The sequence below is a fragment of the Astyanax mexicanus genome, chromosome 15, assembly GCF_023375975.1.
Source record: "Astyanax mexicanus isolate ESR-SI-001 chromosome 15, AstMex3_surface, whole genome shotgun sequence".
NCBI lineage: Eukaryota > Metazoa > Chordata > Actinopteri > Characiformes > Acestrorhamphidae > Astyanax > Astyanax mexicanus.
The window spans coordinates 37,142,102-37,169,533 of record NC_064422.1 but is presented as its reverse complement, the minus strand read 5'-3'; the positions used below and the strand labels follow the sequence as shown (position 1 = coordinate 37,169,533).

At 39.1% G+C, this 27,432-nt stretch overlaps 1 protein-coding gene across 1 annotated transcript in view; it reads left to right on the top strand.

Annotated features, from left to right (window-relative positions):
* The first annotated feature begins 3,541 nt into the window (after positions 1-3,541).
* Positions 3,542-27,432, top strand: part of LOC103025909 (cadherin-12) — a 292,081-nt gene continuing 268,190 nt past the window's right edge. Inside the window, exon 1 of the mRNA XM_007250137.4 lies at positions 3,542-4,338. The gene's annotated coding sequence lies outside the window, so the exon portion shown is untranslated. The remainder of the gene's footprint in view (positions 4,339-27,432) is intronic.

Genomic DNA, 27,432 nt, shown 5'->3' with positions numbered 1-27,432 from the left:
TTGTGAAAAAAAAAAAAAACGAAGATTATTTCTTAGGCCATAATTGCCCAGCACTACTGCTAACTATATTAAGTTACTTTGGAAAAATGTGCAAGATGACGCCATTGAGAATTAACCTATAAAGAGTCCATATATCAACACAATCTAGAAAAAGTGCCATCATCTCGGGCCTAAAGCTAATTTAAAATGTATTAAGGCAAAGAGGAAAAGAGTGTTGTTGTCAGATTAATCAGAATTTGACATTTTAAACAGCTTTGGCCCAGATAAGACAAAGTCATGTTTATGGATGGTGTTGAAATATGGCGTCTTCTTTGCATGATAAAGCTTTAACTTGCTTTTTTTGGATTTTTTTTTTTTTTGTGAATTAAGCCCATGCAGTGATTTTCAGTACATAATTATGCTTGTTTTTAATGCAGTGCCACCTGAGGGCCCGAAGATCACCAGCAACCAATACTGACCATCGACGAGGATCCTTACAGATTCTTTGAATCTTTTAATACTAATATTAAAATATAAGGTTGGACCGTTTTAACTTTGATTGTGGCACATATTGGCTGTCACTGTTTCAACAAGCTTCTGCAATGTCACAAAATTTATTTCAATCCAGTGTTGCATTAATTTTTCTCCAAGATCTTGCAGCAGCATTGATGATGGTAGAGTCTGACCGCTGCACAAAGCAGCTCTTCTCCATCCAGCACATCCCAAAGATTCTCAATGAGGTTAAGATCTGGACTCTGTGGTGAACTCTCTCTCAATCCATGTGTGAAAATGATGATCTCATGCTCCCTGATCCACTCTTTCACAATTCCAGACCCATGAATCCTGACATTGTCATCTTGGAATATGGCTGTGATAAAAAAGAAATTGATGGAAAAACCTGGTCTATATTCAGTATATTCAGGTAGTCAGCTGACCTCATTCTTTCAGCTCATACTGTTGCTGAACCTAAACCTGCAGACCAACTGCAGCATCAACCCCACATCATTTACTTACTTACATCCAGGTGGCGACAATGTAAGTCTTTGCAATTTTATCTCTTTATTAGTCCTGCTTACTTCTCCAGCATTTTGTTGCCCATTGGGCTTGGAACACCTCTAATATTAATATTATATATGTAATATTATTCATCAGTCACATCAGCGCACATGCTTTTTTCACTTCCAGCTTGTCCAGAAATGTGTGTCCTTTACTGGTGTCTCAAAGCAAAATTCTACACTTGGCAGATTATAAAACTGGCAGAGGAGCCCAGAAGAAAGAAGTACCCATTCTCGCATAACGCTGGCATAATAAATCAGATCCATAAATCAGATTTTATTGACAAAGATGTTGTGAAAGACGTGATTGTCCTTGTTGAAGTGACCTCAGAAATATATTACTTTAATTGAACATATATCATATATATCCTTAACAGCTTATCGCCGCAATAAAATCACATGGTCTTGGACACCTAATTCCTCATTAAAATCTCTGAATTTGAAAAAATATATAAATTAATGAAACAAAAATTTAATCTACTACTTAGAAACCCTAAATGGTTTGACCAGCTGCATGCAGCCTTCCCTAATCATATACAAACACCATTAAAGTTCAACAACCATTCAACCACTTCATTCAACCATTCAACCTTTCTCAGCACACACACTCACAAACACAATAAAACCCCATTCAACCCCCTCCCCTCATTTCCGGGGCATCTGCCCCCTCACAACTTAAAAGATCTGCCACTAGTCCCATGTGACAGACCCGACAGGCCAATTAGTTTAGGGTCCATCTGTAGGAAATACAGTGGCTAAAAGCAACACTATGTAGCATTTATACCAGCAGATTCCATTAAACATCATAAACAAGAAAACGGGGGCACTGCTAAATGCACCATGTAACTGTAATAAAGTAAGCACAACAATGCTTAATAGAGTTGTATTTGTGGAAAATCCTTTAATATTCATTTAGAGCCTCAGTCCACATGGTTCTCTGACTCTTAGTCATGGCTCTGTTTATCTCAGCTTGTCCAGAACTGTGTGTCCTTTACTGGTAACTTAAATAACGATTGTACACTTGCTTAATCAAATCTAAATGAGATTTAACTGACCACACTATTGTGAAAGATGTATTTTTTTTCTTGTCTAAATGACTCCAGACATGTGTCTTATTTGACCAAGATCCTGATCAATGCAGGTCTTTTGCAATTTCAGGGTATTAACAAAAAAAAAAAAAAAACTGACTGAATAGGGTCTTTATCGTTGCTACTTTGGACTTGGCGTGCAGCTAACTGTACTATGTAACTTTGAGGAGGTAGACACAACAATGCTTGAAAATCCTTTAATTTTCCTTTACAGACTCAGTCCACATGCTTTCATCACTTTCAGTGATGGCTCTGTATCTCTCAGCCTGTCCAAAAAGATGTGTTGAAACAAATCTAAATCAGATTTAATTACCCACACTATTGTGAAATACCTCTTTGTCCCTGTCTGAGTGATCCCGGAAATTTGTCTTATTTGACCTAACGGCTTGTCAACATAATAAAAAACCCAGATCCTGGACACTCCAGGTCTTTTAAAAACTTCTAGGTTATTAAAAAAACAAAAAACAAAAAAAAAAAACACAGCTTGTCCAAAAGTATGTGTCCTTTACTGGTAGCTCAAAGAAAAATTTTACACATTTGCTGAATCAATTGTAGATCATATTTAACTGACCACACTATTGTGAAAGATGTATTTTTTCTTGTCTAAATCACCCCAGAAATTTGTCTCATGTATTTGCCAGATGTTCTTGATCACACTATCGTAAAATATATCTTATTTGTCCTAACAGCTTATCACCATAATTACTAAATAGCATCTCTATTGTTGCTACTTTGGACCCGACATGCTGCTAACTGCACTATGTAACTCTGATGAAGTGGGCACACCAATGCTTGCAAGAGTTTTACGTAAAATCCTTTAATATTCCTTTACAGCCTTAGTCTACATGCTTCTTTTACTCAGTGATGGCTCTGTTTCTTAGTTTCTCAGCTTGTCCAGAAATGCATGTCCTTATCTGGTGGCTCAAAGAAATATCCTTACTAGGCCCTCTGTCATCCACAATAAAACACACAAAGCTACAGTTTAACTACCATTCAACCACTTTACTCTTTCTCCACACACTCACACATAAACACTAACACAATAAACCCACCCACCCAGCCACCTCCCCTCCCTTCCGGGGCATCTGCGAGGGGGCACCAACTCAGAAGACCTGCCACTGGTCCCATGTGACGGACCCCGCGGGCCGATTAGAATATCCCCGTGGTGACCGCAGCACACATCACTGCCTCTCTGCGGGAAGCTGGAGCGAGTGAGTAAGTGAGCAGGGGAGGAGGGGGAGGAGCCGGGGGCGGGAACGAGGGCTGAAGTGGTGGTGTGGAGGGGGGGTGATGGGGGGGGGGGGTGTAGAGTCCTCTGTCTCTCTCTAATCTGCCTGATGAAGATCCCTCGCTCTGGAGACCTGACAGGGGTCGCACTCACACCAATCACATTCATTCACTTACACACACACACACACACACACACACGCACAGACAGTAATAGACATAGACGCACCACAGACGCCAGCACAACGCACCACAGCACCATTCAGTAAAGTGCTCGCCCCTTTTTTCACTTACTCTCTTTATCTCTCTCTCTCACTGTTTCTCTCTCTCTTTCTCTCTCTCTCTCTCTCATTTTCCCTCTCTTATTCTCTTTCATTCTCTCGCTCTCTGAAAACACACTCTCTGTCTCTCTCTTTCTTTTGCTCTGCTGTTCACTGCTTCACTCCAAATCCGCAGGAACACACACTCTCTCTTTCTCTCTCTCGCTCTCTTTCTCTTTTGCTTGCTCTCTCTCTCTCGCTCTCTTTTACTCTTCCTCACACACAAACACACTCTCTCTCTCACTCACTCACTCTCTATCTCTCTCTCTTTGCATTTTCCGTCCGTTTTTTTTTTTCTTCCTTCACCCTCAGCAGTGCCACGCGACTCAAGCGCAGCTCAGCTCCCGTCGCTCCAGTCCGCTGTTCACGTCCAGTGAGGGATGAGTGCACGAGTGAGGCAGCACGAGTGAGGCAGCACGAGTGAGGTAGTACTAGTGAGGCAGCCGACAGCTGAAACGACTGAACGAGTAGATGAGCGCTAAAGGAGCTCAGAGAGGAGGGAGAAGAGGAAGGTGAAAAGGCTAAAAGGGAAAGGAGAGAAGAGTAGAGGTCTGATGAGGACAGACGCAAGAAAGAGGGAGAGTTAGTGAAGCTGTTGGATTGTACCCGGCTCCAGTCGCTCCGTACCGCGTTCCCCTTTCAGCGAAGCAGCAGAGGATATCGTTAAAGGTAAGGCTGTTTCTTTTTTTCTTCTTCTTCTTCTTCTTTTCTCTCTACAGTACTGTCCCATGTGTGTATGAGTGTGTGTATGTATGTATGTATGTGTGTTTCTGCTGATGTGAGCTTTTCTACCGGGGTAATAAAGAACGTACTGAATGAGCTCAGGTCCAGGACATTATTAATAACAGGAGAGCAAAAAGAAAAAAAGATGGAGAAGTAAAAGATAGAAAAACTACAAAAAAAAACAACAAAAAAAAAACAAACGGAAACTCTTTGTGAAGCTTTGAAGATTTGACGAGCGACCCACATGACTGACCAGTCCAGACACTGACCAGTTCAAATCTTCTCAAATCTTTGATCCGTCCGGCTCGCAAAGCTCTGCTGCTTTTCCCCCCCAGACTCGACTCGACATCGGCATTAGTACACAGTTCAGTGATTAATCCTGGCGTCCTTGAAAGTGGTGGATTTCTTTTCGCTCGTTTTGGACGAAAAATGGAGTGTGTGTGTTTGTGTGTGTGTGTGTGTGCCACTGCTGTGTCCTGAGTGCGGCTTACTTAGTGGAGGTAATATTGCTGATGTATGGTTGTTTTGCTGGGCTGACATTAAAGGATGAGATGAAAATGCGTTCAATACTGGAACAGATGGAACCACTGGAGTCACTGAGCTCTGATTACTACCAGCACCATGGACAGTTCCCATGGACAGTTCCAATAAGTGGTGTGCTTTTGTGTTGTGTGCTCGTCACATCCATGACTGCCTTCCCGCCATCCCACCCCCCTAAAAGAGGAACCCCCTCTCAGTATTTACATACTGATACTGATTCTGTGCAAGTTTTGGCAGCCTCGGGCAGCAGTTTTAACAATTTAGGAGTTCTGAGTTGTTAAAAAAAGGAGGAAAAATGTTCTGCTTGCAGTGCAGAACACCACAAGTGGAAGATCCATACAAGCTGGCTTTAAGAGGGAATTAAGACGGAATTTAAGACTGTTAAACTTTATGAAGAACTCGACTTCGACTAGAGAACTAGAGAACTAGAGAAGTTGCTTTAGAATAACTTTGAATTACAATAAAGTGGGTAATTCTTTGAAAATCATGAACTAAAACCATTCTTTTAAGATTCAATAGGAAAATAAAAATGTAAAAGAACACAGTAATTACATGTAACAGTTTCTGCGTTAAAGCTAGGAGCGTTTGGGGAAACCTCGGGCAGCCGTTTTAAACTTTTAGGAGTTCTGAGTTATTAAAAAAGGAGAAAAATGGATTTAAGATGAAATTGAAACCACTAATTCAAATTATATTGTGTCAAACAACCTAAAACTATCAAACCTTATGAAGAACTTGAATTTGACTGCAGAATATGATGCATTTTAGAAGTGAAAAGCAAAAAGCAAAGGCTCCAAGCTTACACAAGCATGTGATATATGTATACACAGCACATACGAACTAGCAAAGTCGCTATATAACAACTTTTAGTTACATTAAAGTGGCTATTTCTTTAAAATAATGAACTGAAACCACTCTTTTAAGATGCAATAGAAAAATAAAAATGCCATGCCTGTTGTCACTTCTTCAGCAGTGCTTCCAATACATTCATAACTGAACTGCACTGAACTCTTTACAGTCATGAACTGAATCCATGTTGTTACTTCTTCAACTGTGCTTCCAATACATTCATAATTGCCTTCACACCCCCCAAAATAGTATACTGCCAGTTTCAAAATATAAAAGTAACACATAAAAGTGTGCTTTGTTGTATTATGGACCCTCTGCACTGAAGCTGGGAGAGTTTGGGGCAACATCAGGCAGATGTTTTAATGTTTGTTTCCGAGCTTCTGAGCTGTTGAAAAAGAAGGACAAATGTTCATCCAGCAGTGCAGAAAACCTTAAGTGGAAGATCCATGCAAGTTGGTGGGCCCTCTTTGGGGCAAAGCCATTAAAAAACTAATTTACCAATTAAACATTTTAATAGATTTTAAATTTTATAGAAACTTCTTAGATGAAAATCTAAGACTTTCAAGCGAGAGGATGAACTTGAACTTGACTGCAGGCAGTTTTGACAAAGACACTATAATCTACTCTACATATAAACGTAAAGCACAAACATAATATAGATTTTTTTTTTTTTTTTGGAAAATAACTTTTCAATGATATAAAAGTGGTTAGTCCATAACTGCACAACTTGAACCATTTGTAAAATATTCTTTAGTGGTATGTCTGGTTTTATCTACTTTTCTTAGCAATGCTGCCAGTGCATTTGTAACTGTCCCCTAGTATGTACATATAAAAATGGAGAGTAACTGTATGTTGAATCTGAGTGATTGTTGGGTACCAAAGAGCCATGCAAGGCGATTTCATCCACCAAGAACAATTGTATTTCCAAAAAGAACCTTTCAATGGATGTAAAATGGAATTAAATAGACTTTTTGTTTTGTAAATCTAATATAGCACCATACAGTTAACACAAGAAAAACTTAATAAATTTGAAGATGAACTTAAACTTGAGCTGAACTGCAGGCAGTGGTATATTAAGTAAGAATGAAGCAATAAGATTCATATTTTAAGCTTAAATACGCATGCACTGTAATTGAGGTATGTACAGCACAGTCAAACTATAGAAATATAGAAGATGTTGTAGAGGAATCACTTTGATTTCAGAAAGAGTCGTTCAGGCTTGAGATTAAAGTGGTTAGTTATTTAAAAACCTGAAGTAAAACCACTTGTGGCAGATTCTTCAGGGAAATAATGATTGGAATGCCTGGTATTACTTTTTCAGTGGAGGTGAAACTTGATATCACAATAAAAATAACTGAAAAATGATGTAGAAAATGTTCAGAGCTTACAGATACACACACTTCTGGTTAGTTATAAAAATAAATAAAAAATCACACATTTCATTTTTTCCCTCTTTTTGGGTACTGCTTATTCTATCGTGATTCAAATGAATTGTCATTGGGCAAATTAGTATTTTCAACAGATGAGACTTCACATGAATTTGCAAAATGTCAAACATGATAGTGGTGCTGTCAGTAAAAAAAAGGCCTGAAATCACACATAAATAAGGCTTTTTTTGGGCTGTTGCAGAAAAAAAGTGGAAGAAAAGTGGACGATCCATAGAAGGTGGTGTGCACTCTTTGGGATATTCTCACTCACTAAAAAAAAATAAACCAATTTTAGTTTCTTAAAGTACATTTCAGTGGATGTAAAATGGAATTAAAGCCAACCCCCAAAAAAACCTTGAAGATGAAGTGCAGAGATTTGTGTATTCAGTATGAATGAAGCATGAAGCAAAAGCTTATGTAAGCATGCAGTATATGTATATACAGCAAAGCACTGAATGGCACTGAAGTGGTTATATTTAAAAACCTAAACTGAAGGGAAATGAAAAGGACTATTTTGCCTGTTATTACTTTTTTCAGCAGAGAAGGAACTTAGCAATATAATATGAAACAGAACGATGAACTTGAGAGGTTATTCATGAAAAGAAATGTTCTGAACTTGTTCCAAACACCATTTATTTCTTAAATCCTTTCAGTGGTTAATTTAATTTTTATACATATTTTATCAAAACATCTCAGGTCCCATTTTTTTGCTGAATTATTGTGATTTCATTGAATTGCTGTAGGGCACATTTAATTTTTTGGAGTATATAGGAATTAGGGGTGTGCCATATCGTATCGTACGCGATAATATCGTCAACATTTTTAAATATCGTGAACGATACTATACCCTACAAATATTGTGTCATATCACCAACCCCTAATTATCACATCAGGGCACTACTTTTTTGCTGTTTTTAGCAAAAGAAAAATTCACTCTGTTCTCAATTTCCATTATATATCTACTAGAGACAGATTATATCTGTCCACTATCATTTATTTTACTTTAACCCTGGATATATGGAGATATTTGGAGTGCATTATTAGTATCATGACATATCATTGACCTCTATTACAAATCTGATTAAATTCTTGTCATTTTTAATGTCTCATGTAGGCGTGTGACATAAATCGTATGCAATAATTGAATCAAATTTTCATTTTGTTGCATTAGTGTATTCTTGAAGAAAAAAAAATCATTAATTTATATCGCCAAGAGTACCGTTATCGCGAAAATACCATGAAATATTGTGATATTATTTTAGGGCCATATCGCCCACCCCTAATAAGAATTATATTAAAACATCTTTAGCATAGATGAGACCTTTTACAAGATGTCAATTATGACATCTTGTGTTATGGGACAGTTAGCAAAAGACAAAAAGGCTCTGAAACATCTATTTTTTACAAATCCAATAAATATTTATTTTACTGTATCAATCATCTATGAAGTACATGCAACAATGACATGCCAAATGCTGTTGCATGCTGTAACAGCAGTATGATATAATTGGCTATGAAGTGCCAATAAATCTCAGTGGAGGGCTTGGAAATACCCACCCACGTATAAGTTGTGAGGTGTTATCTTATGACTGAGACTTAATACTGGCCAGCATGCTCATGGCAAGACAATGTGAGTTATCAGGGTTCAAGAGAAGACTGACAGCGGTGCTAAATGGGTGGAATTGTGCAGGCATTTAAAATTCCTCAAACCACGTTATCCAAAGCAATATCCAAAGCATTAACAGTACCTCCCATAGTGAACAGCACAACTGGTGGCCATGATTGTGAACGACAGCATATGTCTAGAATTGTGTGGAACTGTGCGAAAAATATATTAAACTAATTAATATATATATTCCGCAGTGCACCATGAGACATGCAAAAAACTTTATACGACAATGTATGACAATGGATACTAGTGCATTTAAAAAACTAGAATATTATAGAAAAGTTACTTTATTTTATTAATTCAGTTCAATATATTCAGTTCTCATATATTATATAGATGTATTACACACAGAGTGATCTATTTTATGCATATTTTTATTTTACTGTTCATGATTATGGCTTACAGCCAATGAAAACCCAAAAATCAGTGTCTCAGAAAAGACAAATTGGTACTTTTGGCTACAGTGTGGGCAGTGTGCCAAATCCTGCTGGAAAATGAAATCCGCATCTCCATTAAAAGTTGTCAGCAGAGGGAAGCATAATGTGCTGTAAGATTTTATGGGAAAACACTTAACTGACTTTGGACTCATTTTCTGAGACACAGATTTGTGGGTTTTCATTGGCTGTATGATACAGTTGCCGATACAGTTTCTGTATAACTGTGACAATATGCTAAGCAATGATATAAAGGAACCAGTCATTTAAATCCCCACTTCTTGTCTGTAAAGTAGCTTTTAATGCATGGTTCTTGAAAAAAACTCAACTCAAATCTACAATTATCTTTCTTTTTTAGATTGCATAAATGGTGAGATGTCTTCAGATGAGATTAGACAGAGATTAAAACAGGATAATGTATTTTTGTGTGTGTTACCAGTGGTGCATGTAGCCAGAAGAGAATACTCTCAATGTATACATGTATGTGACATTGACGTATGTAAAGCGATTCTGCAAGAGAACCTCTTCATCTTCCCACTCAAAGGATGATTCTTAAAAAAAAGTCAATTGAAAGCTCTCAGATTAAGGGTTCTTTTGGGAAAAGTGGCTCTTCTATGGAATTACTCTAGAGAACACTCTTATTGAAAGAGGATATGGAGGGTTTTATATTTATTTTAGAAGAGACTGAGCTGAAACTTCACATCATTTTGCAGGATGTCAAACATGACAATGAATTTCAATGCTGGACTGATGAATGCTTGAAAGATCTATAGTATATACAGTAGCTGGAATGTGATGGAGTACGGGAATGTGTATATGTAAGGGGGCTTTCACCACACCTACCTTGTTTGGTCCAGACTTTTGGACTTCGGCTAGTTTCGTTCAATTCGTTCAGTTTTGAAATGTGCTGCAATTCATGGTAAAGGGACAAAAGACCAAAAGATAAAAGGTGGTCTTGGTCTGAATCTATTGAACCATGGTCATTTTCTTTTGCAATTTAAAAACACTTTTCTACATGATTCTGACTTTCAGACCAATTTAAACAATAGAGGAAGCAAAAAGAACCAGTACGGTGAAAAAAAAAATCTGACTTTCCTTCTGTACAGTATGGCAAGGAGCAGTATGGGCACCAAATCTTACACTCTTAAAGGCTATATCTACTGTAACTGCAGAGAAACCATTATTTATAAGCACAAATAAAAGGAATCTAAATGTTATCTGTTTTAGTCGTTCTGTTGTGTGATGCATTTGCCCAGAAAGGGGAGCCAAATTCTGTCAGGGAGGCATAAATCACCACAACACCTAAAAAGGCATCTTGCTTAACCAACAAATAAATGTAGGTGATGCCATATGGATGTAGGCAACTCCTTTAGCCTGCATATGCTCAGTTCACACTACACAATTTCAGCACAGTTTTTAAGTCGCTGACAGTTTTTCATTGATCGCCCCAAAAAAATCTCTGATCGGAGGCAAGTCGGGGATCACTCGGCGGTTGCACAGTCACATAGTGTGAACAACTGTAAAGACACTTGCCGAGACTGATCACCGACCAGTCGAAGATGCCTGGCAGATATTTGGCCTGCTAGATATCTGACACAGTCAGTGACTGGGAGTCAGGAGCAGCAGCTACATACTGCCAATGGAATCCTGCAGAAAAAAGAGAACCTGCATTTCCAGAGCTATTTATTAAGAGTCTGGCCACTTTCTGTCCAACCTGTTACATAATAAAATGACTGTTAAACTCTAGATGGAGCTTGCGAGTGAGTCCTCTGTGAATGGGGTGAATGGAGCTAAAAGATAAAAACTTTACATTAAAAATAATAACAAAATATTTTTTTGAGTATTTCTTTAATTTTAGAAAGTAGAATAATGTTTTTTTTTTCATATAAAAGCAAATAAACTGTGCCTGTATATTTCAATGTATCTGCAAAAAAAAAAAAAAAAAAAAAAACAGACGTAACACTTTGCTTGGATGGTCCATTTGATGGCCTCTTTGATGCTTAACTGACATTCAACTAACATTCAACTGCATGTCTATTAAATGTAAATGAACTAAAAGGTGAAAGTAAATGATTCTCTATTGAATATAATCCTACATTCAACTCTAATCTTAATATTTTAGGATTGGGTTTAGGGTTATATTTTAAGCTTAGGTTAATGTTAGGGTAAGGGTTAGATGTAGGGTTTGATTTTATGGTTGAATAAGGGTTAAGGTTAGGGTTAGGTGTAGGGTTTGATTTTATGGTTGATTAGGGTTAGGGTTAGGTGTATGGTGAGATTTTATGCTTGATTAAGGGTTAAGGTTAGGTTTAGATGTAGGATTAGATTTTAGGGTTGATTAAGGTTAGGGTTAGGTGTAGGGTTAGATTTTAGGGTTGATTAAGGGTTAAGGTTAGGGTTAGGTGTAGGATTAGATTTTAGGCTGGATTAAGGGTTAGGGTTAGGGTTAGGTGTAGGATTAGATTTTAGGGTTGATTAAGGGTTAAGGTTAGGGTTAGGTGTAGGGTTAGATTTTATGGTTGATTAAGGGTTAAGGTTAGGTTTAGGTGTAGGGTTAGATTTTAGGCTGGATTAAGGGTTAGGGTTAGGTGTAGGGTTAGATTTTAGGGTTGATTAAGGGTTAAGGTTAGGTTTAGGTGTAGGGTTAGATTTTAGGCTGGATTAAGGGTTAGGGTTAGGGTTAGGTGTAGGGTTAGATTTTATGGTTGATTAAGAGTTAAGGTAAGGGTTAGGTGTACGGTTAGGTTCTATTTTGAATAATTTACATTCAACATAGGGTTAAGTTAAATTGAATGGACATTCAATTCAGTGTTAGTTGAATGTCAGTTGAGCATCAACAAGGCCATAAAATGGACCATCCAAATAAAGTGTTACCAAAACAGATCTTACACTGTAAAGCACTAGCATTACTGCTACTGTGAGCTGATTGGTTGGCAAGCTGATCCTGGAGATACAGGCAGAGCATGTTTGAAATGATGAAAAAATGATGCTCGCGGTACTGAAACATTTGATATAGTTCTTTGTTAAGAACTAGTCATGTAGTGAAAGTCTCATCCACTTAAGGACTCACAATTACAGCACAACCAGTTGTGTAGTGTGGACAGCATGACTGATGACTGATTAAAAAGTCAAGTGTAGTGTAAACCTGGCATTAGTTAACTGCACTAACTGGACTAAATGTACAGTGTGCACTCTAACAAACACATGAAGCTTGGTTCGGATTATGATCCAGATTCCCAAGTGTGAAAATAATCCAAAAAAACACACACAAATGATTTGAGGGTGCATGTATCCCACCAACTCCTTACCATGCTAATACATAGCGGAATTAATATAACCCACAAAGATTAAGCACTTTGTGTCCTCCAAGAGGGATTAGACAACACTAACGTTTTCTCATTTGCAGGCAGATATTACACACACACACACACACGCACATACCCTCACACTCTTAAACACATAAACACACAGGCCACACACACACACACACACCCGAGTGAAGCACTGAAGGATCACACATGCCTTGCTCTGTTCCCCCGTGTGATAGTCAGGCAGATGCTACTGCTCTTAGCCAGATAAGCCACGCGAGAGATATATATACGGATTCTGACAGAGAATTCACAACATGATGCCTTTTATAGCTGCCAGAGGGGGAAACAACTTCCCCTGATTCCACGCTAGCACTAATATCACATCGCTGCCGTGCAGGTACGAGCTGACAGACTGTTTTCAATCCGAAACGCGCTGAAACACTGACTACGGTGATCCGCCCGAACACAAGCCCACACACACTGCATACTGCAAACTGTGGGGAACAACCAAACAAATGCAAAACAACAAAAAGAACTGAGATTCTGAGATTATGCTGTTTCAGCACAACCTGATAACACACAGGCAACTTGCCAAAGATGCTGTAGTTCTGTATACTTGTATGTATGCATATATACTGTTGCTGTCCAACAAAAAACATCTCAAATTTCAATGGAAGTCAATGTAAAAAGAGTTGATTTCAGGTCATTTTGAAGAGTTTATGATGGTTCATTCATCAAAAAAAATTGGCACAGTGTAAAGGACAGTCTTTTGTTCAAATTATGTAGTAAATTCAAAATCACTGTCCAATATTCTGAGCTTGTAGGATCACTTTGCATTTCTATAATTACTATTTCTAAAGTAGTACTTTCTGTAGTCCTACGTTTTTAAACACAGTTAATCCTGTTGGATGTGGTTGATCCTTCATGGTGGTATGCTGACATTACCCTGGATACTTCCACCAAATATTGATTTCTAACTCTTAAAACTTTATGAATATGAATATGTTTTCTTTGCTTTATTTGAGGTTTGAAAGCTCTGCATCTTTTTTTGTTATTTCAGTCATTTCTCATTTTCAGCACATAATTGCTCTAAATGATAATATTTTTATTTGGAATTTGGGAGGGGAAATGACTGTATTTTATAGAATAAAACAACAATGCTAATTTTCTCAAACATATACCTATAAATAGCAAAATCAGAGAAACTGATTCAGAAATTGTACCATATTTATATTTACTCATACCTATCTGTACCTTTCAGCATATAATTTATTGTACATTCTGCACTTGCTGCTTATTGCACTTCCAGTTAGATGCTAAACAACATTGTGTTGCTTTGTTCTTGTGTAATAGCTCATTTTTGGTGCCTCCAATTTGGAAAATTGGAAATACTAAACTATTTATATCATAACCAGCTCTGATTTTATTACTCAATAAGTATAAATACTGATATTTTTAATGTTCCATTTTTTATAGGTTGTATTTTGTGTTATGTAGCACAAATGAGAGCTAATACGCTTAAAAGAAGAGCTCACATTTAAATAGTTCAAGAGTTTAAGAGTTCCAAGTATTACAGCCGTCTAATGGTTCGAATCCCAGTCATGTCAAAGTCAAAAGTCAAGTCAAAGTGGTTTTTATTGTCATTTCAGCTATATACAGAGTACACAGTGAAACGAAACAACGTTCCTCCAAGGACCATGGTGCACATAAACACAGTGTAGACAGAACAATAGTGCAACAGTACAAAAGTGCAGACAGACAATACAACACAATACAGACAAAGAATAATAAATAACAAGACAGTGTGCAAATTATGCAGTGTGCAAAAAGGACCAGGTGAGGTAGTAATTACTCTATTACACAGTGTGCAATAGAGTCCAGTGAGGTAGTAGGGTTTCTAGTGCTTTCCATTTTCTGGGGTAAGTGGGGTAAGAGTGTGTGTGCATGTACAGAAAAAACATCAGTTCAGTCTCTGCAGTTAAGGAGTCTGATGGCTTGGGGGTAGAAGCTGTTGCAGAATCTGGTCGTGCTGGACCGGATGCTGCGGTACCTTCTTCCCGAAGGCAGGAGGGAGAACAGTTTGTGTGAGGGATGAGTGGGGTCATTCACAATGCTGGTTGCTTTGCGGATGCTGCGGGTGGTGTAAATGTCCGTGATGGAGGGGAGAGAGACGCCGATGATCCTCTCAGCTGTCCTAACAATACGCTCGAGGGTCTTGCGGTCAGAGACGGTGCAGGTCCCAAACCAGGCAGTGATGCAGCTGCTCAGGATGCTCTCAATGGTCCGTCTATAGAAGAGTGTGAGGATGGGTGGAGGGAGACGGGCCTTTCTCAGCTTCCGGAGGAAGTAGAGACGCTGCTGGGCTTTCTTGGCTGTAGAGCTGGTGTTCAGGGTCCAGGTGAGGTTATCTGCTAAGTGGACACCAAGGAACTTGGTGCTCTTAACAATCTCCACAGAGGACCCGTCGATGTTGAGTGGAGAGTGGGTGTGTTGTGCTCTCCTGAAGTCAACAACCATTTCCTTTGTCTTGTCCACATTCAGGTGAAGGTTGTTGACTGTACACCAGTCTGTCAGCCGCTGCACCTCCTCTCTGTATGCTGACTCGTCGCCTTTGGTGATGAGACCCAGCACGGTTGTATCATCAGCGAACTTGATAAAGCTGTTAGAACTGTGTTCTGCAGCACAGTCATGAGTCAGCAGGGTGAACAGCAGAGGACTCAGGACACTGCCCTGGGGGGCCCCAGTGTTCAGTGTGATGGTGCTGAAGGTGCTGCCCCCGAACCGGACTGACTGGGGTCTCCCCGTCAGAAAGTCCAGGATCCAGTTGCAGAGGGGGGTGTTGAGGCCGAGCGAGCTTAGCTTCCTGATGAGGTTCTGTGGGATGATGGTGTTGAATGCTGAACTGAAGTCTATAAACAGCATTCTGACGTAAGTGTCCTTCTTCTCCAGGTGGGTGAGGGAGAGATGTAGGGTGGTGGTGATGGCATCGTCCGTGGAGCGATTGGGACGATACGCAAACTGCAGGGGGTCCAGTGAAGAGGGCAGTTGTGTCTTGATGTTCCTCATGACTAGCCTCTCGAAGCACTTCATGATGATGGGTGTAAGTGCAACGGGACGGTAATCATTGAGGCAGGACACTGTGGACTTCTTCGGCACGGGGACGATGGTGGTGGACTTGAGGCACGTTGGGACAGTGGCGCTGCACAGGGAGATGTTGAAGATGTCCGTGAGAACATCTGTCAGCTGGTCTGCGCACTCCCTGAGCACTCTGCCGGGGATGTTGTCTGGTCCTGCAGCTTTTCGTGGGTTGACTCTGCGAAGAGTGTTCCTCACATCCACTGCAGTCAGGCACAACACCTGCTTGTCCGGCTTGGGCATGGTCTTTCTCGCCATCGTGTTGTTTTGTGCCTCAAACCGTGCATAAAAGTTGTTTAGGGCATCAGGGAGGGAGGCATCACGTTCACAGGACGGTGGCATTGTCCTGTAGTTGGTGTTTGCCTGGATGCCCTGCCACATGCGCCGCGCGTCACCCGTGTCCTTGAAGTGGCTGTGGATTCTCTGGGCGTGTGCGCGCTTTGCCACTCTGATAGCTCTTGACAGGTCGGCTCTCGCTTTCCTCAGGGCCACCTTGTCACCCACTCTGAAGGCGGAGTCGCGGGTCCTCAGCAGCGCACGTACCTCAGCAGTCATCCAAGGCTTCTGGTTTGGGCGTGTAGTGATGGTCTTGGAGACAGTGACATCATCAATACACTTGCTGATGTAGCCAGTGACTGATGCTGCATACTCCTCCAAATCAACAGAATCGCCTTCAGTAGCAGCCTCCCTAAACATGTCCCATGCAGTGCACTCAAAACAGTCCTGAAGGGCAGAGATGGAGCCTGCCGGCCAGGTTTTCACCTGCTTCTGAACTGGTCTGGAGCGTCTGATGAGTGGTGTGTATGTTGGTGTCAGCCAAACACACATGTGACCCGAGAAAGCGAGGTGGGGGCGGTGCTCCGTCCGGTGCGCGCTGGGGATGTTTGTGTAAACAAGATCCAACGCGCTCGCTCCTCTCGTTGCAAAGTTCACATGTTGGTGGAATTTAGGGAGCACTGACTTGAGACCCGGAGCGGCCGCTGCGTGTTAACGCGCCGCCATCTTGGGTGATGTAGCTTGTCATCGGCTGCAGGAGCCCCAAGAGAGCACAATTGGCAGATGATGTTCTTTCCCCTTATCACTCCTAGGGTGATGTAGATCAGTACAAGGCGTCTGTGAGCTGATGTATGAAAACCGAATCGCTGCGCTTTCCTGCGATACAATTCTGCATCAGCAGCAGTGTGGAAAAAAGCCTTAGCCTTAGCCTGTCCACACGGCTCCACTCGCAGTGGACTCCAAAAACGAGTAAGTGAAGTATATGTTCTCTGTATTTAGTTTGTGTGTGTGTGTCAGATGCCATTCCTGGAGAGTAAAACACTGCAGTCTTTAGCTTCCATCTCATTAAACGCACCTGATTCAACTCATCAGCTGATTAGAGAAGCCTCTGTTACTTAAACACAGATGGAAAGCCCAGTTTGACAGACTGATTAAGTGCTTTTCTGAATTGTTTATATCATTTTTAAAAGCTTTTTCATTTCCCAGCACACATTATTTAATTTTAATAAGTGATTTGGGATGGGCTGGAGCTTCACAGCATGAAGGAAAAGCAGCAACTATTGTTCAGCACCTCCAGGAACTCCTTTCTTCAAGACGCTGAGAAAGCTATTCTAGTTGACTCTCCCTCATGAAGACACTGAGATCTGAAAGATCCTCAAAGACAAATGTGCTACTTAGAAGAATTATTAATATAAGATTTATAAGATTTATATTACTAAATAATTCTGCATGTGTTCCTGTATAGCTTTAATATAGTCTTCAATATTAAATTTACAACGTAAAAAAATAATAAAAAGAAAGAAAACTCACTAAATGAGAAGATTTAGTATATGACTTTTGACAGGTACTGTATGCGTTTTAACCTCCTGTCTCTAAAATGGCAACTTACATGATAAATAAGAAAAAAAAAGTAATTAATGTGAAAAGGAACTGCACATTATTTTGGAGCATTTCTACATGTTCATTAGTTATGATAATTTGACCCATAAGGCCCTATTTTAGCAGTCTATTTTGGACCACACAGCTGGATTTAGAGTGTGTCAATGTGTCTTTGTTATCACGAGGGCACAAAAAATATATATGCAGCTCGATACACGTAATGTACCAATTACTTAATAGTATTAATAGTAGTAATTCACTTAATTAACCATGGGTGTATTTTGGGTGTAACGTGACATGAACCAATCAGTGTGTCACTTCCCATTCCCTTTAAGAGGCAGGTGAGCTCTGCTTTGGCACATTCGTATCTTAACAGCGCAGCATTTTGAGCGTCTCAGCAGAGGATACTGACCTGCACTTTCACGCTGTGAAGATACACCAGCAGCTCATTTATGGGAACATCAATGTTATTTTATTCTTTATTCAGTGTATTGTTGAGTTAAAAGTCTGAGTGCTCTGATTGATTGATGATTGACTTTTGTCTTGGTTTTACTCAGTCAGTGGAGCACCTGTGTTTTCCGCCGCCAAAATAGAAACACACCAACTCACTTCCAGACCACCACACCCATCAGTATAGATTTATTCTATTTCTAAATTCGATACTATTTCATGTTGACAAGGTGTAAGATAGGAATGAGCATTGTGATGCAACTTGTGCAGGCTGTACGATAGGGCCCAAAATCTAATTTATTTTGGTCTGATAGCTGCAATATATAATATAAAGAATTGTGACCACACATATATTATTTATTTGACTCCCTGATAGTTAGGAGCTGGTTGTCTCAGCTGGATGGTAACAGGAAACACAACAGGCCCTTAGAGAATGTAAAGCAGAGCTGGTCTTCCAAATAAGAGCTCAATTCCCCAGAGTGTCTGCAGAACCAAAACACACACAGACCCTAATGAGAGAAGCTCTGCTCTGACCCCTGGACACACGTACGACACATGGATCAAAAAAGCAGAGCAGAAAAAAGAAATTCTGTGATTTTCCTGCTGAGTTCTCTGATGACTAATCAGCTGAAAGCAGATGGGAGCTGTGAGACACGGGGGGATCAGGAGTATGAGGCTGGCAGCTCCTCTCTCTCTCTATCTTTCTCTTTTCTTTTACAGTCTGCCCCCTCTCTCTCTCTCTCTCTCTCTCTCTCTCTCTCTCTCAGTGCCTGTATCCCCCTTTCCCCCTCATCAAAATTCATTTGGAACATCTAAGGCAGAGAGATCACATTATGCAGGAGGATCTGTAGTCTATAAGGGCAGGATCAGACGGACGTGGACGTGGACGGGAGCGTTGTGTCCCCGCCACCACCTCTGACACAAGTCGTCCGTAAAGCGCTTGTGGACATTTTATTCATGGCGACATACAGTACTATTGTTGTTTTACTAGAGAAATCTAGTCTAAAATGGTTTAATTTTATTTATTTGTTTTTTGATATTTAAAAATATTGCTACTAATAATAAAAAATCAGCAACCATTTAAGTCTTGACAGTGTGCATTTTGGTCTTCAAAACATAAAAAAGAAAAATTATTATGATTATTTGTCTAATTTTTCAGCGTGATCACTTTTTATTTATTTTTTTATTTTTTTATAAAACATGCATGTTGTAATGTCACTGATGTGTTTAGGACAGGGAGGACAATTTTAGTAAAAACTGACATTTGATGAAAAAGAAGCAGGTTTATCCCAGGTGGATTGGGAAATTCTTGGCCACATTTAAACAGCATTATATAATATATATATATATATATATATATATATATATATATATATATATATATATATTTTTTTTTTTTTTTTTTCCCTGTTTATATATATATATATATATATATATATATATATATATATATATATATATATATATATATATATATATATATACATACACACACACATATATAGAGAACAGTTAAATGATTAATTGTAATGCTTAAATATTTAAACATAAAAAATCCATGTCCATATAAAACTATATAAAAGGTTTAAATGGTCCTAAAAAGTGATACAAAGTGCTACACTACACTACACGCAATATTGTGTCATATGCAAACAAATCAGCAACATTATTATTGAATATCGTAAACAATATTATACCCTCAAACATCGTGTCATATCATCCACCCCTAATGATCACATCAGGGTACTACTTTTTTGCTGTTTTTAGCTGAAGAAAAACTCACACTGTTCTCGTTTCCCATTATATATCTACTAGAGATAGATTATATCTGTCCAGTATCATTTATTTTACTGTATTCCTGGATATATGGAGATATTTATAGTGTATTAATATTAGTAACATGACATTCTGGATCATTAACTTCTGTTACAAATCTGATACAATTTTTGTATTTTTAATATTTCAGTTAGGGGTGTACCATATTATATCATATGCAATAATAACATTTAATTTTCATTAAATATTTATCATATTATTCTTGCAATATATTTGTTTTAATTCAGAGTTTTGTCATATCGCCAAGAGAATTGTTATCACAAAAATACCATAAAACATCATGGTATTACTTTAGGGCCATATCGCTCACCTTAATGTGTAATAATGTTTTCATCCAGAGTAAATCTGAATAAATATATGAATACACAGTGTTTGTATAAAATGTAAAAAACATGCTGCAGACACAAATGGTATTATATTAATATTGATCCTAAATTATTTCCACACAGACATACACTGCCCTGGGAGCTTAAACCGAGGCTGTGGCGTAGCTAGGAAACAGTCGTTAGCATTGTTAGTTATGGTAGCCTTAAAGGGTCACTAATATAAACATGCTCTCATGCACTCTCATCATACTGGAGTTCCACAGTAATTTCTACAGCAACATCTTTCAGTTATTAGAGTAAGAATCCTCCCTTTTCTTCTGATGACTTTTAATAACTGCTGCTCTGAGTGGATTGTTTGGGGCTGCGCTGTGTGAAATGTTAATGCTAGCTTGGGTGTATTTATTAACCTATAGATCAGTGGCTAGGCTAGCCATGAGAAATGGTTGCACACAGCAGTGATTCCCAATGGTTGTAAATGATGTGTTTGTGGAATGCATGCTGGGCACTGCAGTGAGAGAAGAGTTGAGAAAGGAAAAGGACAAAAAGCTCTTCAGAATACTGAATAAAATGAGAGATAAGATGAAAGATGCTAGTTTAAGGATGGAATGACCGTTTAAACTATAGCTGACAGGGATAATTAAAAGAAAATTGCAGATTCATATGGCAGACCAATATAAAACAATCATAACATGATGTTAGATAATATATATACACAAATATATAAATACAAAAACTATACAAAGTGTGAAAGTAATCAGACGTAGATAGGAGGTAGTGCAGTAATATACTGTAGAATAATTTAAGTAAATGGAATAGCAGACATCAGCTGACAAAACAGATAAAGGTAACACAATTATCCAAAACCTACATTTTTTTACTCTTAGGATTGTATATATCTGCATGTATATTATATGAGTGTATATTCGTGGACAGTGTTGGGCACGTAACTTTGAAAAAGTAATTAGTTATAGTTACTAGTTACTCCTCCTGAGTTACTCCTAACTAACTAGTTACCAGTAAAAGTAACTACTGCGTTACTATTGTGTTACGTGACCTGTGCCTCTGTGTTCTGCCCCAGTACTTTTCCACCTGTGTCAATTTGTAGCTCCGCCCCTTCCCCAGGTGTTTCCAATTCTAGTGTGTTTCCTGTTTAAATAGATCCCCCTGTGCCACGTCGGTCTTTGCACCTTCCTCTGTTGTTTTGTCGTTTCACGTTACTCCAGTTTATTCTCCTCGTTCCCTAGTTCCTTGCTCTGTTTTTCTCTGTTTTTGCCTTGTATATATTTAGTCTATTTCCTTGTTTATTTCTTAGTTTATTTCTTCTGCCCTGTTTAGTTTGTTTCTTATTATTATCTCTAGTTGGTTTAGTTTATGTTCTTTAGTTTCTCTCGTTTGTTTTGGTTTTTTGTTTATTTGTTTATCTATTTTCAGTTATTTAATTTATTCCCTAGTTCCTTGTATATATCTCCTTGTTTTATGTTTACGTGTTTATTTGTTCCTTGTTTCTTTGTTTATTTGTTATTTATTAAATATTCTTTCTTACCTGCATTTACGCCCGCCTCCACGTCTTCCCTGCACCTCATCCTGACACATAACTTTACCCTGAAACGGTGATTTAGGCTTGCCAAATATAGTACATGAACTTCTTACTGGAAACATGCTCTAATATTGTGCTTCCTTTGTATTTTTGCCTTTAAATATACACATTAGAGTAGCACGGTTTGATAGGGTAGCACAACTCGACAGAACACCTGATGACTCGGCTTGCCATGTGGGCGTATCCATTACGTTTTTTTTTTTTTTTTTTTTTTTCACAAACACTTGCGCCTTTGTCTGTATGCGCAAAGTTAAAAAAAAATAATTGAGCGGCTAAAGTTACGTGCAGTAACGGGGTGTCGGAAATGGTAACGGGTTATTGCTACAGTCAGAGTAAATAGTTAGATTACTGCCGTTTATTTCAACGCTGTTACTCCCATCACTGTTCGTGGATACCAATTAGTACATTATAAATGCTTGTCTAGTCCCTGTAGAGAAATAATGAAAACAGAAAAAGATTAACTGAGGCAGATGAACATGAACCATCCAGTACTTTCTAGAAAGTTGGGGAGATTGAGCTAAAATGAGGTGATGATCATCCAACATTTTTATCTGACCTCATTAACACTCCTCATTTATACAATGTTTTACAGTGTTTTAACTTGTTAACTAAATGTTTTCAGTCTTAATTTTTCTCAAAACTGTTGAAAAACTGTGTGATCCAGAGGCGTATAATTAAGTGTTTCAGTGATGTAGCTTTCAGAGCTATTAAACTCCTCAGACGGCTGCTCCTTATCACCACCACTGTAAACAGTTCTGACTCAATACGTTTCAATAGAACAGAGCATTTCACACCAAAGCACTCTGAAGGACTTTGTTTACATCTTAATCATTTTTTTATGTAGCGGTTTCGAAACATCACTGGTGTTTCCTGTTAAGACTAATCCCTTAAATTCCCTGCTTAATACATCCTAAGGTTTATTATTCAGTAATTAAATGGACAACAATGCAAAGTCACTGAGTTCAGAGTAGGGAAGGAAAACTGAATTAAGCAATTAAACACTGGGATTAGACTTTACAAATTCTAGTTAATTTGGACTTTTTGATGATTTTGTTGGAGCTGACAAATATGAATGGTGTGAATAATTAATAAGTAAGTAACCAAAGTAATAAAATTCTGCTTAAATTGAATGGGTTCCACCAGGCAAACTAGCCATAGTATATCTAAGGGCGTTTTCACACCTGTAGTTTGTTTCTCTGGTCTGAATCAGTTAATGAGTTCGTTTACTTGGAGCGTTTTCTCGCTCTGTTCGGTCTGGTTTCACATAAATCTAAACGCACCAAAATGCGCATCAACAAACCACGCGAGCAGCCTGTGTCCTCTGATTGGTCAGAGCTGTCTGACAAGGGAGTACGTTAAATATAAATATACGAAAAAAGTAAATACAGCGAGAAGATTTTGTGTTCCAGCGCAAATATCTGTGCTTTAACACTGAACACTGAAACGCTGCACTTTCAAACACAGTGTTTCTACGTGCAGCGAAAGCACGTGCAGGCTGTGAGCAGTGAAAGCAGCGCAGACGGCGCGTGCATGGACACAGCGTTTGTTCACAGCTGTGGTAATTAGTGTTATCTGGCTAATATATCAGTTTAAACTGTGCTTGCTTTATCAGCAGTTTAGCTCAAATAAATGGCTTATATTTAATAGCTGGATCCGATCGAGACCGGATCACGTTCTCACCACAAGCGAACCGCTCCAGAGTTCGTTTGGTACCGGACCGAGACCACCACCTCCAGCTGGTCTCGGTCCGGTTCTTTTGATCCCCACCCGAGTGCGATTACTGTTTTCACACCTGCTCAAACAAACTGCGCTAAAGTTACAAACAGACCAGAGTTCGTTTTAACCGGACCAAATAGTGCCCTAAGAGCATTTTCACAACAGAGAACACAGCATGCTTGCGTGGTTTATTGGTGCAATTTTTGGTGCATTTAGGTTTATGCCTGTGTGAAACCAAACCAAACAGAGGGAGAAAACGCTTCAAGTAAAGTCCATCACTGACTAAAAACTTGTATTTGCTATAAAAGAAAAGAAAAAACACTAACATTGTTTCAGCAATAGAAAAAAAAACACATACACAACCTGTATCAGCACAGAGTTCCTTCTGATCAAATTGATTACTATGGTTTAAGTTAGGGATTAAAAAAACAAACATATAAGGGTTCCTAACATCCTTTTTGCAGAAACAAATCCTGTAAAATCTTTCTACAAAATATTCTGTGTCTTGTTTGACATTAAGTTTCCTCAGTGTTTCTTTACAGGGTCATTTCAAAACCTTATGGGTGACTTTATTCAAGTACCCAAGTCTGCTGTGCCAATTAGCTAAGATGCAGGTGGAAATTTTAAGCATACAGTAAACCAAAATGGGTTTTAAAACCAACATAACATTTCTTTGCCTTAAGAGTTCATATCATCTGTTTAATAAACTGGTTAATGCTACAAGAAACACATCTTAAACAGAAAAGAAAAATAAAAAAACAACCAACGTGAGAGATTCAACTTGTTGCACACATGAAGGCACAGCAGTGCACAAATTAATAGAGTGTACATAATGAACGAGCGTGAACCTACAGGTCAGTTTTCTCTGCTAAAAATCGTTGAATACGTCCAGGTAGCTGCACCCCTGAAATAGCAATGCGCCAAAGTCAGAGCACACCTGGCTCTTAACCCTAGAACAGTAACACTGGGTGATTTTCACTCACACAATTTTTTCATGTGATTTTCCTTGTGTTGCTGCTGTCTGAGTTGTATGGGACTTTGGGTAGATTCAGGATGCTCATTGATGTCATTAATGTTATGAATGAAGCTGTATGGTGCACGGTTTTCGGCTCGCCAATAGATCTGTCTTTTTCACCCTCGACAGTCCTAAGTATCTGCTCTTCATTTCAGAATGGTAACTCTCCCCTTCTTATTCAGTAGAAAAAGTTTAGCCGCTTATCGGCGGAGCACACTAAGGAGCTTTCAGCGTGCGGGCAGTGGCTGAATAAAGTGCTCGGTCAGGGGAGATGTTCCCGAAAGGCGATGTGGCTCTGATGAAGCTCTCTGGCCCTGAATGGGCGAATGAATGGAGGGAGCACTATAGTGGAGGGAAATCCACTGTAGTCTATCGGCTGTGGGGCAGATCCTTGGTAATCCTGTGGATTTATTGTGTAGCTGACTATCACCTGTCAGTAGGACAAAGAATGGAGAGGATACGGCTGTACACAGACAGTGATGAAGCTGTGTGTGTGTGAGAGAGAGAAAAAGAAAGAAAGAGAGAGAGAGAGAGAGAGAGAGAGAGAGGGCAGCAACAATGAGCTCTTCTAGGGCCAGAGAGTCCGCGGGCCAGAAGTGCACGGGAGCAGCGAGCAGATCGCTGTCACTTTCTCACCCTGAGTGTGTATCATTGCCCGCCTAACCCCCTGCCTAACCCCCCCCACCCTCCTCAATCTCTCTCTCTTTTTTCACCTCCCTCCCAGCATCTCGGCTCTGTCTTTTTCCTCTTCACGTTAGGCTTCCAGACCCCTAATTCTTTCTGGCTTCAGGCTGTAATCTGGCTTTATCTCGTTTCGTTCACCTGCCTCTCCCTCTTTCAATCACGCTGTTCTTTTTCGACTTCCTAAGCCCGGCCTTCTCCTCCTCCACCCCTCTCTCTCTCTCTCTCTCTCTCTCTCTCTCTCTCTCTCTCTCTCTCTCTCTTTTCAGCTTCCATGTAATTTTAATGGCAGGACAGAGTCTCTCTCTCTCTCTCTCTCTGACTCATGTAATGCTGATGGCTTTTGGAAGCTAACTGTTGGAGTGTGGGTGTGTGGCCGAGAATGTAGACGATAAATGGTATATATGTGATGTACAGTATCTTTGTGTGACTTAATGTGACTGATGTATGGATGAATGCATGTGATGTACTGTACGTATATGTATCTGCTCTGGCACTGCATGGGGAAACAATTGAACCCAACAGTGTTTAGCATAAAGTGCTGTGGCAACTCAGTGCAATTTGAAAAGGGAATTCAAGGGGTTGATTTACAAGGATGCTTATCTCGTGCCCACTATTGCCCAGATGCTAGCAATGAGGAAAGAAGGTAAATAAGAAGGTGAATAAAAGACTTTTCAGTCCCAAATTGCAGGTGAGTAAGGTGCAGCAATCAGCCACTACTAAAATAGGTGGCCTCGGTCCAGATAAATTTAACCATGGTCTGTTTTTTTTTAGTGAAAAAATATTTTAAACCCAATTACATAGAGTTACATAGAGGCAGCCTGTTGTCACCCGTTAAACAACAGAAGAAGAAAAAAAAGAACAAGTGCTGTGCAAAAATTGGTTGGCGTATCATGCAGCAATATAGGTGCAACTGCTGTCACTACTGCCAATTACTAGCAGAGACATTTGAGTCACAGGATTCAAAGTCCCATAATGCACAGACACAAGTTTGCATGATCATGTGACTCACTGGAGTACTGATTGTTTCCACCTGTGCCACTCTGCGTTGATCTAAGGATCATCCATGATGCTTGGAAGACCGTTGCTGCAGTCTGCGTTGCGATGACATGCAGTTACATTGTGGCGGTCTGTATTAGGCTGCGCATGAGGCTATGCCATAGGCTACGGTGTGTAACGCATGCAGTGATGGTATAGTTACTTTGAAAAAGTAATCCGATTACTGATTACTCCTTTAAAAAGTAACTTAGTTACTTTAAGGATCACTTGATTTTAAAAGTAACTGGGTTACTTTACAAGTTACTTTATTAATACTTGTCCTGATAGACTTTACTAACCAAAAAGACATTCTGACACAATTAAATAGTTGCAAAACGCAAAGATTGTTTTTATACTTTCATATTTTAAAATAAACACTATTGGTAAATTAAGTAGAATTTGATTTTCATGCCATGAGCATTTAATTCTCTATTTAATTTCACTGAGTGCATTTTAGTTGTTTGTAAACTCTGATTTTAGACTCATGGTGTGCGTGAGCTCTTAGCGACATGCAGGGCCTCCAACCACTGCTGTGACACTTCTGCTGTGGAGGACACAGTGCTCACATCATAACACAGTGGAGCAGGGATCACACGGTCTGAAGAGTTCCATATATGTGCATATAAGAGTCATTTGGTATAAAAACTGTCAGATTGTCTTAAAATATCTTGATAGGTGTAAATTTACACTTAAAATTAGGGGGAAATGGTAACAAAAACATTTCTTCGGCAAACAATTTAGTTTTGTGAGTTTTATACCTTAAAATAAAAAATAGAACATTTCTAAAATTAGGAGAGAGTATTGTGACGAAACAGACGTCACAATTTTTTTTCATGTCAGGATCAAAATTAATATAGCTTCCCCCAAGCATTTCTGTAGGTTTACTCTAGCCAATAATAGAACACATTATCACCTTATCAGTGTGATCTACTCTAATTAAAAAGGTACAATTTAGTGCTTCATTCACAGCAAAAGTCTTTGATTGGTTAAAGCTGATTATCATAAGCTGATTACCATAAGCTACCTCTCCCCTGTATGTAATAAGATGTTTCACAGATCTTGCTGCATGTGTAGTGTTAGTTCTGCTGTTTCTGAATAACAAGATTTAATTACAACAGGTTCACAAACATCCCCAAACACTCCA